The 16,140-nt window shown below is 69.8% G+C and overlaps 9 non-coding genes across 9 annotated transcripts; 6 read left to right on the forward strand and 3 right to left on the reverse strand.

Moving 5' to 3' along the window:
• Nucleotides 1-1,040: 1,040 nt before the first annotated feature.
• TRNAG-GCC (transfer RNA glycine (anticodon GCC)) lies at nucleotides 1,041-1,111 on the reverse strand. The gene has a single exon. It is a non-coding gene; the product is annotated as a tRNA-Gly (tRNA).
• A 1,598-nt stretch (nucleotides 1,112-2,709) lies between these two features.
• Nucleotides 2,710-2,792, reverse strand: TRNAL-CAG (transfer RNA leucine (anticodon CAG)). Its single transcript has one exon. It is a non-coding gene; the product is annotated as a tRNA-Leu (tRNA).
• Nucleotides 2,793-3,395: 603 nt separating this feature from the next.
• Nucleotides 3,396-3,467, forward strand: TRNAD-GUC (transfer RNA aspartic acid (anticodon GUC)). The gene has a single exon. It is a non-coding gene; the product is annotated as a tRNA-Asp (tRNA).
• A 733-nt stretch (nucleotides 3,468-4,200) lies between these two features.
• Nucleotides 4,201-4,272, forward strand: TRNAG-UCC (transfer RNA glycine (anticodon UCC)). The gene has a single exon. It is a non-coding gene; the product is annotated as a tRNA-Gly (tRNA).
• Nucleotides 4,273-4,541: 269 nt separating this feature from the next.
• On the forward strand, nucleotides 4,542-4,613 carry TRNAE-CUC (transfer RNA glutamic acid (anticodon CUC)). The gene has a single exon. It is a non-coding gene; the product is annotated as a tRNA-Glu (tRNA).
• Nucleotides 4,614-9,509: 4,896 nt separating this feature from the next.
• TRNAG-GCC (transfer RNA glycine (anticodon GCC)) lies at nucleotides 9,510-9,580 on the reverse strand. The gene has a single exon. It is a non-coding gene; the product is annotated as a tRNA-Gly (tRNA).
• Nucleotides 9,581-11,863: 2,283 nt separating this feature from the next.
• On the forward strand, nucleotides 11,864-11,935 carry TRNAD-GUC (transfer RNA aspartic acid (anticodon GUC)). Its single transcript has one exon. It is a non-coding gene; the product is annotated as a tRNA-Asp (tRNA).
• Nucleotides 11,936-12,669: 734 nt separating this feature from the next.
• On the forward strand, nucleotides 12,670-12,741 carry TRNAG-UCC (transfer RNA glycine (anticodon UCC)). Its single transcript has one exon. It is a non-coding gene; the product is annotated as a tRNA-Gly (tRNA).
• A 269-nt stretch (nucleotides 12,742-13,010) lies between these two features.
• TRNAE-CUC (transfer RNA glutamic acid (anticodon CUC)) lies at nucleotides 13,011-13,082 on the forward strand. The gene has a single exon. It is a non-coding gene; the product is annotated as a tRNA-Glu (tRNA).
• The last annotated feature ends 3,058 nt before the right edge of the window (nucleotides 13,083-16,140 follow it).

Genomic DNA, 16,140 nt, shown 5'->3' on the forward strand with positions numbered 1-16,140 from the left:
AGCGATGGTGGAGGACTTTAGTGCGGTGGGCGGCGATGCCCCTGCTGGTTCGCTGGTGCTGGACTCCGTTCTGTTGGTGATGGTGTCGGGGCAGTGGCGGTGGCGCCGAAGGACTCTAGTGCTGTTGGCAACGGTGCCCGTGGTGGTGTGCGGTGCTGGACTCGGTCCAAGCGGTGGTGGTGGCGGTACCCACAGCCGAGCCGGTGCTGGTCCAGGTGCCGCTCTGCTGGTGGACTTGGTGCCGCCGCTGCTGTTGCGAGGGGGGGGTGGTGGTGGTGGTGGTGACGGCGGCGGCGGCGGCGGTGGCGGCGGCGACGGCGGCGGAGGCGGGGAGGGGGGCTGGGGGGGTGGGGAGATAGGTGCTGCCGGTGCTAGCGCTGGCGCGGGCGGTTGTGGACCTGGTGCTGCCGGGGGTCCTAGCGTTGCAGCAGCGGCGGAGTTTGCCGGCTACTGCGGCCAAGCGGGCCTTCAAGAGACTATAGGGCGGGCGTCGGGAGGATGTGGTGCCATGCATTTGGTCTTCCCGGTGCACCCCAGTGAGTTTGTGAGGGTCCCTGCAGGAGAATGGGACGGATCAGGGCTAAGGGTGGCAAGTCGGTTGCCCCTGGTTGTGCAAAGAGAGGAGGATTGTGGGAGTGTGGGTAGAGTGAGGCAGGGAGGGAGGAACCGTGGGCAAAGGCGGGGAGGTGGGGCGCGGCCCCGTGGGCTCTGGAGCGGCGCGGCGCCGGTGTGTGGTGGTGCCGGGAAGCGTTGCTGGAGGAGAGGCGGGTGAGCGAAGCGGGGTGCTCAGGGTGCTGAAGAGGAAAGGGGCAGGGGAGGCGTGTGGGCGGGCCAGGGGCGTCGGGCGCTGGGTGGAGTTTGGTCCCCTGGGCGAGAGAGACGGAGAGGAAGGGAACGGGCGGCAGGGCAGGGCCGGGCTCCGGCTGGGTCCGGAGCCGAGCTGGTTTCGGCCAGGGGCCTTGAGCGTGGGCGAGAGGAAGCCGGGGGCGCGCGCGTGCGCGCGTTGGGGCTGCAGGGCTGGCCAAAAGGGGACGGCGTGCTGCATGGGCCGGGAATCGAACCCGGGCCTCCCGCGTGGCAGGCGAGAATTCTACCACTGAACCACCCATGCACCGATGGCGGCGCTCCCCGGACGGCTTCCCCAGCGGCGCTCCCCAGCGGCGCCCAGACACGGGTCCGGCCCGGTGCTGGGGAGCATGGGCTTGGTTTGAGCAGGAGGCGGACGGGCGGTGTGGAACAGAGGCTCCGGGCACGTCCAGAGCCCTAGGGAGCGGCGCAGACGGGCCGAGCGCCGCACGGACGCACGGAGGCCCACTAGGCTCCTGCGGTGCTTTCTCCCCGGTCGACGGCCGCGGCGACACGTTGCCCTGCCGGGGTCGCCAGGGGAAGCCGGGAGCCGGACCCAGGCTGGCCAGCGCCCGAATCGCACCCAGCGCGGGGGCACCTGTGGCAGGCGAGGCTGAGCGCTGCCGTTGCCTTCAGCGGCTCCTCTCAGCCGGGACCCAAGGTCCCTTCGGCGGAGGGCTTTCTCGCCGGGGCAGAGTGTGCGAGGGTGGGCGGGGCTGGGGACCCGAGCTCCGGTGGTGTGCGCACGTGCGGTGCCGAGGGGTGGGCTGTGTGGGTGTGGGCGTGTGGGTGTCCGCGCGCGGGCGCCTGCGTGTTGTGTGTAGGAGATGGAGGCCCCGTCGCGCCGCCGGCGCGGCCGAGGAGCCGCTCAGGCCGGGAGAGCGAAGCAAGGCGTCTGAGCTGGGGCGCGCAGCGCTCCCTAGGGGGCCAGCTCGAGGGCGGGGGGGGGGGGCGGGGGGCGGCGGTGGTTGTGAGGCAGGAGCGCGATCCTGGCTCGCGGGAGCGCTCTGGCAGAGTGGCCGCTGGCTAGCTGGCCGACAGCGCGGTGAGGGAGCCCGCTGGGCTCCTCGGGTCCCGGCCGGGCAGCGGCTTCCGGCGCGGAGATGCGCTGGGGCGCCCAGGTGGGTGGCCTGGGGATCCAGGGCTTCCTTCGGCCCAGCGCTCACGGGAGCCACCTTCCCGGGCTGGACTCCCGGGCCAGGCGCACTGAAGGGAGGGCCCTGTCGTGGGCCGGCGAGCGGGTGGCCGGGCTGCCTGTGTCCGGGGAGGGAGGCAGGCAGGCAGGCAGGTGTGGCCAGGGTCAGGCGTCGTCAAGGTGGCAAATCCTCGTGGGCACCTCGGGCCACCTGAGGAGGGTGTGGAGAGAAGGGAATGGGGGCCGGCGGAAAGGACGGGCTGTCTGTCGGACGGTGTGCTCTTGGTGGCGGGAGTGCTCGGCTACGAGAGCGAGGCGCTGTTCACCAGGCACCCGTCCGGTGGAGAACCGAATGCGGAGGGCTTTCGGCATTTGCGCAGCCGGCTGCTCTGCAGGGGGCCGAGGGAGTGCAGCGGGAGCGGGAGCGGGAGGGAGGAAGGAAAACACAGCCCCCGGGAAGCAGGTGAGGAGAGGCGTGCTGCGAAGTTCCCCAGGCCTGCGGGGCTGGGGATGGGATCGGGTGGGAAAGGCGTGTGAACTGGTGGGCGGGGGCGTGTGTGCGCCAAGCCCGTGGCCAGGAGCGTCGAGGCGTCAGGGCTCGGCACTGGGCCCCTCCTGCGAGGGTGCAAGGCAGGAGCGGCGGGTCAGGCAGGAGCGGGCTTGCGATGGGGCGTGGTCGCGGCCCGCCGGGGTCCAGGGTCCCGGTTGGACGGGCCAAAAGGTGGGCGTGTCAGGAGTGGGATTCGAACCCACGCCTCCAGGGGAGACTGCGACCTGAACGCAGCGCCTTAGACCGCTCGGCCATCCTGACGGCGGGCCTGGGCGCGTCGCCGCTCGCCTGGCTGGGACCCCGCGCGAACGCTGGTGGCGGCCGGCGGCTGTGTGGGCGCGCAAGGGACGGGACGCGCGCCCCGGCCGACCAGGAGCAGCGCCAGCCGACTGGCCTGGCGCCGGCGCCGCCCAGCCCCCTCGCACGTCCCCGGCCCCGCACCCGGAGACCGGCGTCGGGCCAGCCTGTCTCGCCGCCGTGGGCGCCGCCGCCGCCCCCGCCCCCTCCACTAGGTCGTCGCCGCCCTCCCTCCTCCGCCCCGGCCCATCCCGGGCGCCCGTCCCCCTGCTCGCAGCCTTGCTTGCCCGCTCGGGCCTCTTCTCCCTGCGCGATCCGCGCCCGGCAGGCCCTAGGCGCCGGCGCACTCGGAGTGTTCCGCGCCGTCCGGATCCCGGGCCCGGCCCCGGGCCCGGGCCTGGAGTCCACTGCGAGTCGGGATGGGAGGGCTGCTCGGCGGGCCGACGCGCTTGGTTTGGGATCGGGTCGGGCCGGGTGTGGCACGTGGCGGGCGCCTGTGTAAGGCAGGGCGTCGAGGGCGGGCAGGCGCAGAGGGGTCGGGCGCCCGGCTGGCCGCCGCCGCCGCTGTCCTCGTTAGTATAGTGGTGAGTATCCCCGCCTGTCACGCGGGAGACCGGGGTTCGATTCCCCGACGGGGAGGCAAGACGCCCTTTTTGGTCGCCGGCGTCACCGCCGCTCTGTCCAAACGCTTGCCCCCAGGGCCCTTCCTCTCCTCCCTCCCGCGTCCGGCCAGAGGCGCGGGGCGACGACGCGTGCCCGCCCTGCCCACCGTGGACCGCCCCCACCGCTTTCCCTTCCCCGTAAGGCCGGGCGCGCGCGTGCGGGTTCGCCACGGCCCCGCCAGGGCCTCCTGTCGTGCCCCCGGCGCTTGACGAGTGGCCGGCTGCGGCGGGCTCCTTGGTGACGCCGACGCTGCCCGGTCCCGGATGGGGGTGGGGGGGGGCGCGGGGGACCGCTGGGCGGCGGCTGGGTCGGGTCGTCTGTGGGTGCGGGATGTGGCCTCGCCGGACGGCAAGCGCAGAAGGGCCCGGGCGAGCGGGTCGCCGGAGGGATGCGTGTCTCGCGGGGCGGGGCTGCCCGGGCGGCAGCCGAGGGCCGGGGGAGTGGCACGGCGGCCGGAGCGCCCCCAGAGACGGGCCGCGGGCGGCGGGGGGCTCGGGCCTGCGGAGCCGCCACAGCCGCATCGGGCTGGCGGGGCTGGGGCCGGGCCTGGGGCTGGGGCGGCCGCTGCTGGCGCCTGCGGCAGCGCAGGGCCGCGGGCCGGCGGGACGTCGGGGCAGGGCTGCGCCCGGCGGCCCAGGCGGTGGCGAGAAGGCGTGAAGGCGCCGCTGCGAACCCTGGGCCGGCGTCTCGGGGCGGCCCGGGCTGTGCAGCGTTGGTGGTATAGTGGTGAGCATAGCTGCCTTCCAAGCAGTTGACCCGGGTTCGATTCCCGGCCAACGCAGCTGGCCAACCTTTTGCGCGGCTCCAGGGCCCTCGTGTCCAGGCCCGATGAGAGCCCGGAGCCGGGAGCGTTGGCCCGAGGCCAAGCGCGTGTGTGAGGGAAGGAGGCGCGCAGCGTTTTGAGGGTGCTGCCAGCAGGGCAGGTGGATTGGTAGGGCCGGCGGGCGGCCGGCCGTGGCGAGGCTGGGGCCTTGGAGCCAAAGCAGAGGCGAGGGGCTGGTATGGAGGCGCTGCGTCCAGGGGGTGCGGGGCAGGCGCAGGGCCTGACGCTCCCTGGTGGTCTAGTGGTTAGGATTCGGCGCTCTCACCGCCGCGGCCCGGGTTCGATTCCCGGTCAGGGAAGCCTTTCTTCTTCCTCTCGGCCTACCGACCTCCCCAGCGCATCCGCACCCCTTTTAGCCGAAGCCGGCTGGCTTCTCCCTTGCCCCGCGGCTAGCCCCGCGGCCTCGGTGCCCAGACAAGGCCAGCCGGCCCGGCCAGCCCAAGCCTTGCCCCGTCGCCTCGGCCAGCCCAAGCCTTTTGGCCTCGCCAGCGGCCCGGCCGCCCGACGGCAGCGCATCGGCGCCTCCCCTGGGCGCTCGCATGGCTCCCCCTCTTCCTCCGCCCCAAACCCGAGAGGCCGCGCGTGACACCCTCTGTCCTCACTCGGGGCCACCGACAGACGCCCGCACGTCCGGCCACCGCAGGTGCTTGGACTCTCCGGCTGCACTGCTGACGCCAGGAGGAACCCCGCCACCCCTGACAAGCCACCCCTTGCTCCTTCCCGAGGGTCTAGTTAGTGGTGTCGGTGCGGGGAAAGGGGGAGGGGGCTGGGAGTGCGGGAAGAGGTCGGGGCAGGGTGAGCGATCTACCTCGTTGAGTCGGGTGGGTCACCTGCTGGAGCCCCTGGTCCCTTCCCTCGCCCTCGGGCCAGCCACCGCTCGGACCTGCTTCCCGGCCACCGCGAGCGGAGAGCGGCACGGTTGCGCCCGGGAGGTGGAGTTGGGAAAACGAATCTGGACGCGTCCAGGAAGCAGACCGACGGGCAGTGCAGGAGAGGGAGCACGAAGATTCGGGAGGCCGGTGGGGAAAACCCAACAGCCAAGCAGGGGGCACGGGGTGGAGGGCGCACCGGAGACAGACGGTGGACTCGGAGCCAACAGGTCCTTGAAATCGCATCCCCCATCCCTTGAATCCCACGGCAAAGTGGCAAAGCGTGTTCCCTGGAACGCCTTGCACCGCCTCCAGCCCCCACCCCCACCGCGCAGGCCCACGACCTAGATTTCCCGTTTAAGATTTTCATTTGGCGCCTTAGCCTGCCCCTAGCCAGGATCTACTCCAGCCCTCTCTCCACCCCTGTGCCCGTCGTCTTGTCCGGGTGCTCCTCCAGCTAAATCGCAGACCACAGTCTCCTTCCCACCACCACTTGCACGCCCCTGTCCGCCAAGGAGCTGCTGTGTGTTCAGAGATTGTCTCCTTTAGGAGCCCAAGCGGACAGCCCGTGCACCACCCAAACGGGCCGGAGCAGCACCATGGCTGGGTTGCGACAGGGTCGTACCAGCGGTGGAATGGAGCCGCTGTGGGCAGCCAGGTGCTTCCCAGCACTACGGGAAGATCCCTCAGCGCCTCTGTTTCTGTGTGTGTGTGTGTGTGTGTGTGTGAGTGAGCGCGTGTATCGGTGTGTGGTGCGTGCGAGTGTGGTGTGTGCGTGTGAGAGTGTGTGTGTGAGCGTGCGCGGTCGGTGGGTGAGCGTGTGGGGTGTGTGTGCTTGAGCGTATGGGGTGTGTGAGCGTGTGGATGTGTGTGTGTGTGAGCGTGTGGGGTGTGTGTGAGTGAGGGAATGGTGTGTGTGTTTGAACGTGTGGGGTGTGTGGGGTGTGTGTGTGAGCGTATGGGGTGTGTGTCTCAGCGTGTGGGGTGTGAGTGAGCGTATGGGGGGTGTGTGTGTGAGCGTGTGTGTGTGTGTGTGTGACCATATGGGGGTGTGTGCTGGGTGTCAGCATGTGGGGTGTGGCTACGAGCGTGTGGGGTGTGTGTGATTGAGTGCATGGGATCTGTGTGTGTGTGTGTGTGGTGTGAGCGTGTGTGTCGGTGTGTGGTGCGTGCGTGTGTGGTGCTTGCATGTGTGGGTGCGGGTGTGTCAGCGTGTGGGGTGTGTGTGAGCGTGTGGGGGTGGTGTGTGTGAGCATATGGGGCTGTGTGTGCTGTGTGTGTCACCACGTGCGATGTGTGTGTGAGCGTGTGTGTGCTGTGTGTGTCAGCATGTGGGGTGTGTGTAGGAGCGTCGGGGGGTTTTGTGAGTGTATGGGATGTGTGTGTGAGCGTGTGGGGTGTGTGTGAGGGTATGGTGTGTGTGTTTCAGCGTGTGGGGTGTGTGTGCTGTGTGTGTGAGCGTATGGGGTGTGCGTCTCAGCGTGTGGGGTGTGAGTGAGCGTATGGGGGTGTGTGTGTGGGGGGGTGACCATATGGGGGTGTGGTCTCGTTCTCAGCATGTGGGGTGTGTGTACGAGCGTGTGGGGTGTGTGTGATTGAGTGCATGGGATGTGTGTGTGTGTGAGCGTGTTTGTCGGTGTATGGTGCGTGCGTGTGTGGTGCGGGTGTGTGAGCGTGTGGTGGTGCGTGTGAGCGTGTGCGGTGTGTGTGACAGAGCGTATGGGGTGGGTGTGAGCGTGTGGGGTGGTGTGTGTGAGCATATGGGGCTGTGTGTGCTGCGTGCGTCAGCATGTGTGGTGTGTGTAGGAGCGTGGGGTGTTTGTGTGAGTGTATGGGATGTGTGTGTGAGCGTGTGGGGGGTGTGTGTGTGAGCGTGTGGGGTGCGTGCCGTGGGGGATCCCGCGTGTTGAAGGTGTTTGCGCACGGGGGTGGCCTCCCACGGGAGTTAAGGCACAGAGGAACAGGATCCGAGCAGGAGAGGAGGGCCGGGGGCAGCCCGGGTGTGTGGGAAGGGTGCCGGGCGGGGAGGTGTGGGGCTTGCGGGACCCGGGCCAGAGTGTGGCTGGACACTCGGGCAGGGTGTGTGCAGAGGCTTCGGTGGGGGGGGGGGAAGGGCACCTTCCCCGGCGCCACGCCAGGCACGTACGTGTGCACCTGTGCGAGAGGGTGAGCTCTGAGGTAGCGGAAGGGAGAGAGTAGGAGTGAGCCTGAGGAGCCCGTGGGAGGCCAGGACTGCCGGCCGTGAGTGTGAGGGATGGGTGTCGGGCAAGTGGTGGAGAGTGGGTCCCGGTGCAAGAAAGCTGGAGGCCCCCGGGATGCGACAGGACCCTGGCAGAGGAGGTGCGCCGGGCGGACACTGCTGTGCTGCGCTGCAAGGTGGTGAGGCCAAGGGGTGGGTGTTGGGGGCGTGGGTGGGAAGCAGGCAGGCAGGCAGGCAGGCAGGCAAGGGAGACCCAGAGATAGGGCTGGACCGGGTCTAGGAGCCGTCCCAGTGGGGTGAGGGAACCCACCGTCCCCGAGACTTCAATCCCCTGTCATCGGGACAACCAGTCCTGTCTCAGGGGTTGTCCTCGGCTTCAGATTCAGAGAGGCCAAAGGGACAAATGCCACGCAGGTTCACTGAACAATGAGGACTTGGAAAGGAGGGGGTGTGCCCGCAGGGGATCCGTGTGGGGATATTGGGGCACGAGGGGTCGCTGGGGGCGGAGGTGCAGGCTGTGCTGCTGCTTGTGTTGCTGGTGGTGGACGAATTGGTGTTGCTGCTGCTGCTACTCCTGCTGCTGCTGCTGCTGCTGCTGCTGCTGGGGTGGACTTCTGTGCCGTTGGTTGTGGTGCGCGGGCTGCTGTGGTGATGGTGTGCATGGTCTCGGTGGTGGCGGTGGCGGTGATGGACTCCAGACTGTCGGCGATGGTGCCCGTGCCGCTGTGGTGATGGTGGACTTGGTGGTGGAGCCTGTGGTGGTGGAGGAGGTGGTGGTGGTGATGGTGGTGGTTGTGATCGTGGAGGACTTCGGTGCCGTTGGCAATGATGCCCATGCTGGTGCGCTGGTGGTGGACTTGGTCCTGCCGGTGATGGCGGCGGCGGCGGTGGTGGACTTGGTGGTGGTGTGGGCGGTACTGATGGGGGAGGACTTCGGTGCTGTGGGCGATGGTGCCCGAGCCGGTGTGGTGATGGTGGCCTTTGTGGTGGTGGTGCTGAAGGACTTTAGTGCTCTTGGCAACGGTGCCCGTGGTGGTGTGCGGCGGTGGACTCGGTCCTAGTGGTGCTGGTGTTTGCGGGGCGGCAGCGATGGTGGAGGACTTTAGTGCGGTGGGCGGCGATGCCCCTGCTGGTTCGCTGGTGCTGGACTCCGTTCTGTTGGTGATGGTGTCGGGGCAGTGGCGGTGGCGCCGAAGGACTCTAGTGCTGTTGGCAACGGTGCCCGTGGTGGTGTGCGGTGCTGGACTCGGTCCAAGCGGTGGTGGTGGCGGTACCCACAGCCGAGCCGGTGCTGGTCCAGGTGCCGCTCTGCTGGTGGACTTGGTGCCGCCGCTGCTGTTGCGAGGGGGGGGTGGTGGTGGTGGTGGTGACGGCGGCGGCGGCGGCGGTGGCGGCGGCGACGGCGGCGGAGGCGGGGGAGGGGGGCTGGGGGGGTGGGGAGATAGGTGCTGCCGGTGCTAGCGCTGGCGCGGGCGGTTGTGGACCTGGTGCTGCCGGGGGTCCTAGCGTTGCAGCAGCGGCGGAGTTTGCCGGCTACTGCGGCCAAGCGGGCCTTCAAGAGACTATAGGGCGGGCGTCGGGAGGATGTGGTGCCATGCATTTGGTCTTCCCGGTGCACCCCAGTGAGTTTGTGAGGGTCCCTGCAGGAGAATGGGACGGATCAGGGCTAAGGGTGGCAAGTCGGTTGCCCCTGGTTGTGCAAAGAGAGGAGGATTGTGGGAGTGTGGGTAGAGTGAGGCAGGGAGGGAGGAACCGTGGGCAAAGGCGGGGAGGTGGGGCGCGGCCCCGTGGGCTCTGGAGCGGCGCGGCGCCGGTGTGTGGTGGTGCCGGGAAGCGTTGCTGGAGGAGAGGCGGGTGAGCGAAGCGGGGTGCTCAGGGTCCTGAAGAGGAAAGGGGCAGGGGAGGCGTGTGGGCGGGCCAGGGGCGTCGGGCGCTGGGTGGAGTTTGGTCCCCTGGGCGAGAGAGACGGAGAGGAAGGGAACGGGCGGCAGGGCAGGGCCGGGCTCCGGCTGGGTCCGGAGCCGAGCTGGTTTCGGCCAGGGGCCTTGAGCGTGGGCGAGAGGAAGCCGGGGGCGCGCGCGTGCGCGCGTTGGGGCTGCAGGGCTGGCCAAAAGGGGACGGCGTGCTGCATGGGCCGGGAATCGAACCCGGGCCTCCCGCGTGGCAGGCGAGAATTCTACCACTGAACCACCCATGCACCGATGGCGGCGCTCCCCGGACGGCTTCCCCAGCGGCGCTCCCCAGCGGCGCCCAGACACGGGTCCGGCCCGGTGCTGGGGAGCATGGGCTTGGTTTGAGCAGGAGGCGGACGGGCGGTGTGGAACAGAGGCTCCGGGCACGTCCAGAGCCCTAGGGAGCGGCGCAGACGGGCCGAGCGCCGCACGGACGCACGGAGGCCCACTAGGCTCCTGCGGTGCTTTCTCCCCGGTCGACGGCCGCGGCGACACGTTGCCCTGCCGGGGTCGCCAGGGGAAGCCGGGAGCCGGACCCAGGCTGGCCAGCGCCCGAATCGCACCCAGCGCGGGGGCACCTGTGGCAGGCGAGGCTGAGCGCTGCCGTTGCCTTCAGCGGCTCCTCTCAGCCGGGACCCAAGGTCCCTTCGGCGGAGGGCTTTCTCGCCGGGGCAGAGTGTGCGAGGGTGGGCGGGGCTGGGGACCCGAGCTCCGGTGGTGTGCGCACGTGCGGTGCCGAGGGGTGGGCTGTGTGGGTGTGGGCGTGTGGGTGTCCGCGCGCGGGCGCCTGCGTGTTGTGTGTAGGAGATGGAGGCCCCGTCGCGCCGCCGGCGCGGCCGAGGAGCCGCTCAGGCCGGGAGAGCGAAGCAAGGCGTCTGAGCTGGGGCGCGCAGCGCTCCCTAGGGGGCCAGCTCGAGGGCGGGGGGGGGGGCGGGGGGCGGCGGTGGTTGTGAGGCAGGAGCGCGATCCTGGCTCGCGGGAGCGCTCTGGCAGAGTGGCCGCTGGCTAGCTGGCCGACAGCGCGGTGAGGGAGCCCGCTGGGCTCCTCGGGTCCCGGCCGGGCAGCGGCTTCCGGCGCGGAGATGCGCTGGGGCGCCCAGGTGGGTGGCCTGGGGATCCAGGGCTTCCTTCGGCCCAGCGCTCACGGGAGCCACCTTCCCGGGCTGGACTCCCGGGCCAGGCGCACTGAAGGGAGGGCCCTGTCGTGGGCCGGCGAGCGGGTGGCCGGGCTGCCTGTGTCCGGGGAGGGAGGCAGGCAGGCAGGCAGGTGTGGCCAGGGTCAGGCGTCGTCAAGGTGGCAAATCCTCGTGGGCACCTCGGGCCACCTGAGGAGGGTGTGGAGAGAAGGGAATGGGGGCCGGCGGAAAGGACGGGCTGTCTGTCGGACGGTGTGCTCTTGGTGGCGGGAGTGCTCGGCTCTGAGAGCGAGGCGCTGTTCACCAGGCACCCGTCCGGTGGAGAACCGAATGCGGAGGGCTTTCGGCATTTGCGCAGCCGGCTGCTCTGCAGGGGGCCGAGGGAGTGCAGCGGGAGCGGGAGCGGGAGGGAGGAAGGAAAACACAGCCCCCGGGAAGCAGGTGAGGAGAGGCGTGCTGCGAAGTTCCCCAGGCCTGCGGGGCTGGGGATGGGATCGGGTGGGAAAGGCGTGTGAACTGGTGGGCGGGGGCGTGTGTGCGCCAAGCCCGTGGCCAGGAGCGTCGAGGCGTCAGGGCTCGGCACTGGGCCCCTCCTGCGAGGGTGCAAGGCAGGAGCGGCGGGTCAGGCAGGAGCGGGCTTGCGATGGGGCGTGGTCGCGGCCCGCCGGGGTCCAGGGTCCCGGTTGGACGGGCCAAAAGGTGGGCGTGTCAGGAGTGGGATTGGAACCCACGCCTCCAGGGGAGACTGCGACCTGAACGCAGCGCCTTAGACCGCTCGGCCATCCTGACGGCGGGCCTGGGCGCGTCGCCGCTCGCCTGGCTGGGACCCCGCGCGAACGCTGGTGGCGGCCGGCGGCTGTGTGGGCGCGCAAGGGACGGGACGCGCGCCCCGGCCGACCAGGAGCAGCGCCAGCCGACTGGCCTGGCGCCGGCGCCGCCCAGCCCCCTCGCACATCCCCGGCCCCGCACCCGGAGACCGGCGTCGGGCCAGCCTGTCTCGCCGCCGTGGGCGCCGCCGCCGCCCCCGCCCCCTCCACTAGGTCGTCGCCGCCCTCCCTCCTCCGCCCCGGCCCATCCCGGGCGCCCGTCCCCCTGCTCGCAGCCTTGCTTGCCCGCTCGGGCCTCTTCTCCCTGCGCGATCCGCGCCCGGCAGGCCCTAGGCGCCGGCGCACTCGGAGTGTTCCGCGCCGTCCGGATCCCGGGCCCGGCCCCGGGCCCGGGCCTGGAGTCCACTGCGAGTCGGGATGGGAGGGCTGCTCGGCGGGCCGACGCGCTTGGTTTGGGATCGGGTCGGGCCGGGTGTGGCACGTGGCGGGCGCCTGTGTAAGGCAGGGCGTCGAGGGCGGGCAGGCGCAGAGGGGTCGGGCGCCCGGCTGGCCGCCGCCGCCGCTGTCCTCGTTAGTATAGTGGTGAGTATCCCCGCCTGTCACGCGGGAGACCGGGGTTCGATTCCCCGACGGGGAGGCAAGACGCCCTTTTTGGTCGCCGGCGTCACCGCCGCTCTGTCCAAACGCTTGCCCCCAGGGCCCTTCCTCTCCTCCCTCCCGCGTCCGGCCAGAGGCGCGGGGCGACGACGCGTGCCCGCCCTGCCCACCGTGGACCGCCCCCACCGCTTTCCCTTCCCCGTAAGGCCGGGCGCGCGCGTGCGGGTTCGCCACGGCCCCGCCAGGGCCTCCTGTCGTGCCCCCGGCGCTTGACGAGTGGCCGGCTGCGGCGGGCTCCTTGGTGACGCCGACGCTGCCCGGTCCCGGATGGGGGTGGGGGGGGGCGCGGGGGACCGCTGGGCGGCGGCTGGGTCGGGTCGTCTGTGGGTGCGGGATGTGGCCTCGCCGGACGCCACGCGCAGAAGGGCCCGGGCGAGCGGGTCGCCGGAGGGATGCGTGTCTCGCGGGGCGGGGCTGCCCGGGCGGCAGCCGAGGGCCGGGGGAGTGGCACGGCGGCCGGAGCGCCCCCCAGAGACGGGCCGCTGGCGGCGGGGGGCTCGGGCCTGCGGAGCCGCCACAGCCGCATCGGGCTGGCGGGGCTGGGGCCGGGCCTGGGGCTGGGGCGGCCGCTGCTGGCGCCTGCGGCAGCGCAGGGCCGCGGGCCGGCGGGACGTCGGGGCAGGGCTGCGCCCGGCGGCCCAGGCGGTGGCGAGAAGGCGTGAAGGCGCCGCTGCGAACCCTGGGCCGGCGTCTCGGGGCGGCCCGGGCTGTGCAGCGTTGGTGGTATAGTGGTGAGCATAGCTGCCTTCCAAGCAGTTGACCCGGGTTCGATTCCCGGCCAACGCAGCTGGCCAACCTTTTGCGCGGCTCCAGGGCCCTCGTGTCCAGGCCCGATGAGAGCCCGGAGCCGGGAGCGTTGGCCCGAGGCCAAGCGCGTGTGTGAGGGAAGGAGGCGCGCAGCGTTTTGAGGGTGCTGCCAGCAGGGCAGGTGGATTGGTAGGGCCGGCGGGCGGCCGGCCGTGGCGAGGCTGGGGCCTTGGAGCCAAAGCAGAGGCGAGGGGCTGGTATGGAGGCGCTGCGTCCAGGGGGTGCGGGGCAGGCGCAGGGCCTGACGCTCCCTGGTGGTCTAGTGGTTAGGATTCGGCGCTCTCACCGCCGCGGCCCGGGTTCGATTCCCGGTCAGGGAAGCCTTTCTTCTTCCTCTCGGCCTACCGACCTCCCCAGCGCATCCGCACCCCTTTTAGCCGAAGCCGGCTGGCTTCTCCCTTGCCCCGCGGCTAGCCCCGCGGCCTCGGTGCCCAGACAAGGCCAGCCGGCCCGGCCAGCCCAAGCCTTTTGGCCTCGCCAGCGGCCCGGCCGCCCGACGGCAGCGCATCGGCGCCTCCCCTGGGCGCTCGCATGGCTCCCCCTCTTCCTCCGCCCCAAACCCGAGAGGCCGCGCGTGACACCCTCTGTCCTCACTCGGGGCCACCGACAGACGCCCGCACGTCCGGCCACCGCAGGTGCTTGGACTCTCCGGCTGCACTGCTGACGCCAGGAGGAACCCCGCCACCCCTGACAAGCCACCCCTTGCTCCTTCCCGAGGGTCTAGTTAGTGGTGTCGGTGCGGGGAAAGGGGGAGGGGGCTGGGAGTGCGGGAAGAGGTCGGGGCAGGGTGAGCGATCTACCTCGTTGAGTCGGGTGGGTCACCTGCTGGAGCCCCTGGTCCCTTCCCTCGCCCTCGGGCCAGCCACCGCTCGGACCTGCTTCCCGGCCACCGCGAGCGGAGAGCGGCACGGTTGCGCCCGGGAGGTGGAGTTGGGAAAACGAATCTGGACGCGTCCAGGAAGCAGACCGACGGGCAGTGCAGGAGAGGGAGCACGAAGATTCGGGAGGCCGGTGGGGAAAACCCAACAGCCAAGCAGGGGGCACGGGGTGGAGGGCGCACCGGAGACAGACGGTGGACTCGGAGCCAACAGGTCCTTGAAATCGCATCCCCCATCCCTTGAATCCCACGGCAAAGTGGCAAAGCGTGTTCCCTGGAACGCCTTGCACCGCCTCCAGCCCCCACCCCCACCGCGCAGGCCCACGACCTAGATTTCCCGTTTAAGATTTTCATTTGGCGCCTTAGCCTGCCCCTAGCCAGGATCTACTCCAGCCCTCTCTCCACCCCTGTGCCCGTCGTCTTGTCCGGGTGCTCCTCCAGCTAAATCGCAGACCACAGTCTCCTTCCCACCACCACTTGCACGCCCCTGTCCGCCAAGGAGCTGCTGTGTGTTCAGAGATTGTCTCCTTTAGGAGCCCAAGCGGACAGCCCGTGCACCACCCAAACGGGCCGGAGCAGCACCATGGCTGGGTTGCGACAGGGTCGTACCAGCGGTGGAATGGAGCCGCTGTGGGCAGCCAGGTGCTTCCCAGCACTACGGGAAGATCCCTCAGCGCCTCTGTTTCTCTGTGTGTGTGTGTGTGTGTGTGTGAGTGAGCGCGTGTATCGGTGTGTGGTGCGTGCGCGTGTGGTGTGTGCGTGTGAGAGTGTGTGTGTGAGCGTGCGCGGTCGGTGGGTGAGCGTGTGGGGTGTGTGTGCTTGAGCGTATGGGGTGTGTGAGCGTGTGGATGTGTGTGTGTGTGAGCGTGTGGGGTGTGTGTGAGTGAGGGAATGGTGTGTGTGTTTGAACGTGTGGGGTGTGTGTGGTGTGTGTGTGAGCGTATGGGGTGTGTGTCTCAGCGTGTGGGGTGTGAGTGAGCGTATGGGGGGTGTGTGTGTGAGCGTGTGTGTGTGTGTGTGTGACCATATGGGGGTGTGTGCTGGGTGTCAGCATGTGGGGTGTGGCTACGAGCGTGTGGGGTGTGTGTGATTGAGTGCATGGGATCTGTGTGTGTGTGTGTGTGGTGTGAGCGTGTGTGTCGGTGTGTGGTGCGTGCGTGTGTGGTGCTTGCATGTGTGGGTGCGGGTGTGTCAGCGTGTGGGGTGTGTGTGAGCGTGTGGGGGTGGTGTGTGTGAGCATATGGGGCTGTGTGTGCTGTGTGTGTCACCACGTGCGATGTGTGTGTGAGCGTGTGTGTGCTGTGTGTGTCAGCATGTGGGGTGTGTGTAGGAGCGTCGGGGGGTTTTGTGAGTGTATGGGATGTGTGTGTGAGCGTGTGGGGTGTGTGTGAGGGTATGGTGTGTGTGTTTCAGCGTGTGGGGTGTGTGTGCTGTGTGTGTGAGCGTATGGGGTGTGCGTCTCAGCGTGTGGGGTGTGAGTGAGCGTATGGGGGTGTGTGTGTGGGGGGGTGACCATATGGGGGTGTGGTCTCGTTCTCAGCATGTGGGGTGTGTGTACGAGCGTGTGGGGTGTGTGTGATTGAGTGCATGGGATGTGTGTGTGTGTGAGCGTGTTTGTCGGTGTATGGTGCGTGCGTGTGTGGTGCGGGTGTGTGAGCGTGTGGTGGTGCGTGTGAGCGTGTGCGGTGTGTGTGACAGAGCGTATGGGGTGGGTGTGAGCGTGTGGGGTGGTGTGTGTGAGCATATGGGGCTGTGTGTGCTGCGTGCGTCAGCATGTGTGGTGTGTGTAGGAGCGTGGGGTGTTTGTGTGAGTGTATGGGATGTGTGTGTGAGCGTGTGGGGGGTGTGTGTGTGAGCGTGTGGGGTGCGTGCCGTGGGGGATCCCGCGTGTTGAAGGTGTTTGCGCACGGGGGTGGCCTCCCACGGGAGTTAAGGCACAGAGGAACAGGATCCGAGCAGGAGAGGAGGGCCGGGGGCAGGCCGGGTGTGTGGGAAGGGTGCCGGGCGGGGAGGTGTGGGGCTTGCGGGACCCGGGCCAGAGTGTGGCTGGACACTCGGGCAGGGTGTGTGCAGAGGCTTCGGTGGGGGGGGGGGGAAGGGCACCTTCCCCGGCGCCACGCCAGGCACGTACGTGTGCACCTGTGCGAGAGGGTGAGCTCTGAGGTAGCGGAAGGGAGAGAGTAGGAGTGAGCCTGAGGAGCCCGTGGGAGGCCAGGACTGCCGGCCGTGAGTGTGAGGGATGGGTGTCGGGCAAGTGGTGGAGAGTGGGTCCCGGTGCAAGAAAGCTGGAGGCCCCCGGGGTGCGACAGGACCCTGGCAGAGGAGGTGCGCCGGGCGGACACTGCTGTGCTGCGCTGCAAGGTGGTGAGGCCAAGGGGTGGGTGTTGGGGGCGTGGGTGGGAAGCAGGCAGGCAGGCAGGCAGGCAGGCAAGGGAGACCCAGAGATAGGGCTGGACCGGGTCTAGGAGCCGTCCCAGTGGGGTGAGGGAACCCACCGTCCC

Source organism: Eumetopias jubatus, unplaced genomic scaffold (assembly GCF_037043125.1).
Source record: "Eumetopias jubatus isolate StellerSeaLion01/CBP00866 unplaced genomic scaffold, mEumJub1_p1.0 scaffold_182, whole genome shotgun sequence".
NCBI classification, from domain to species: Eukaryota; Metazoa; Chordata; class Mammalia; order Carnivora; family Otariidae; genus Eumetopias; species Eumetopias jubatus.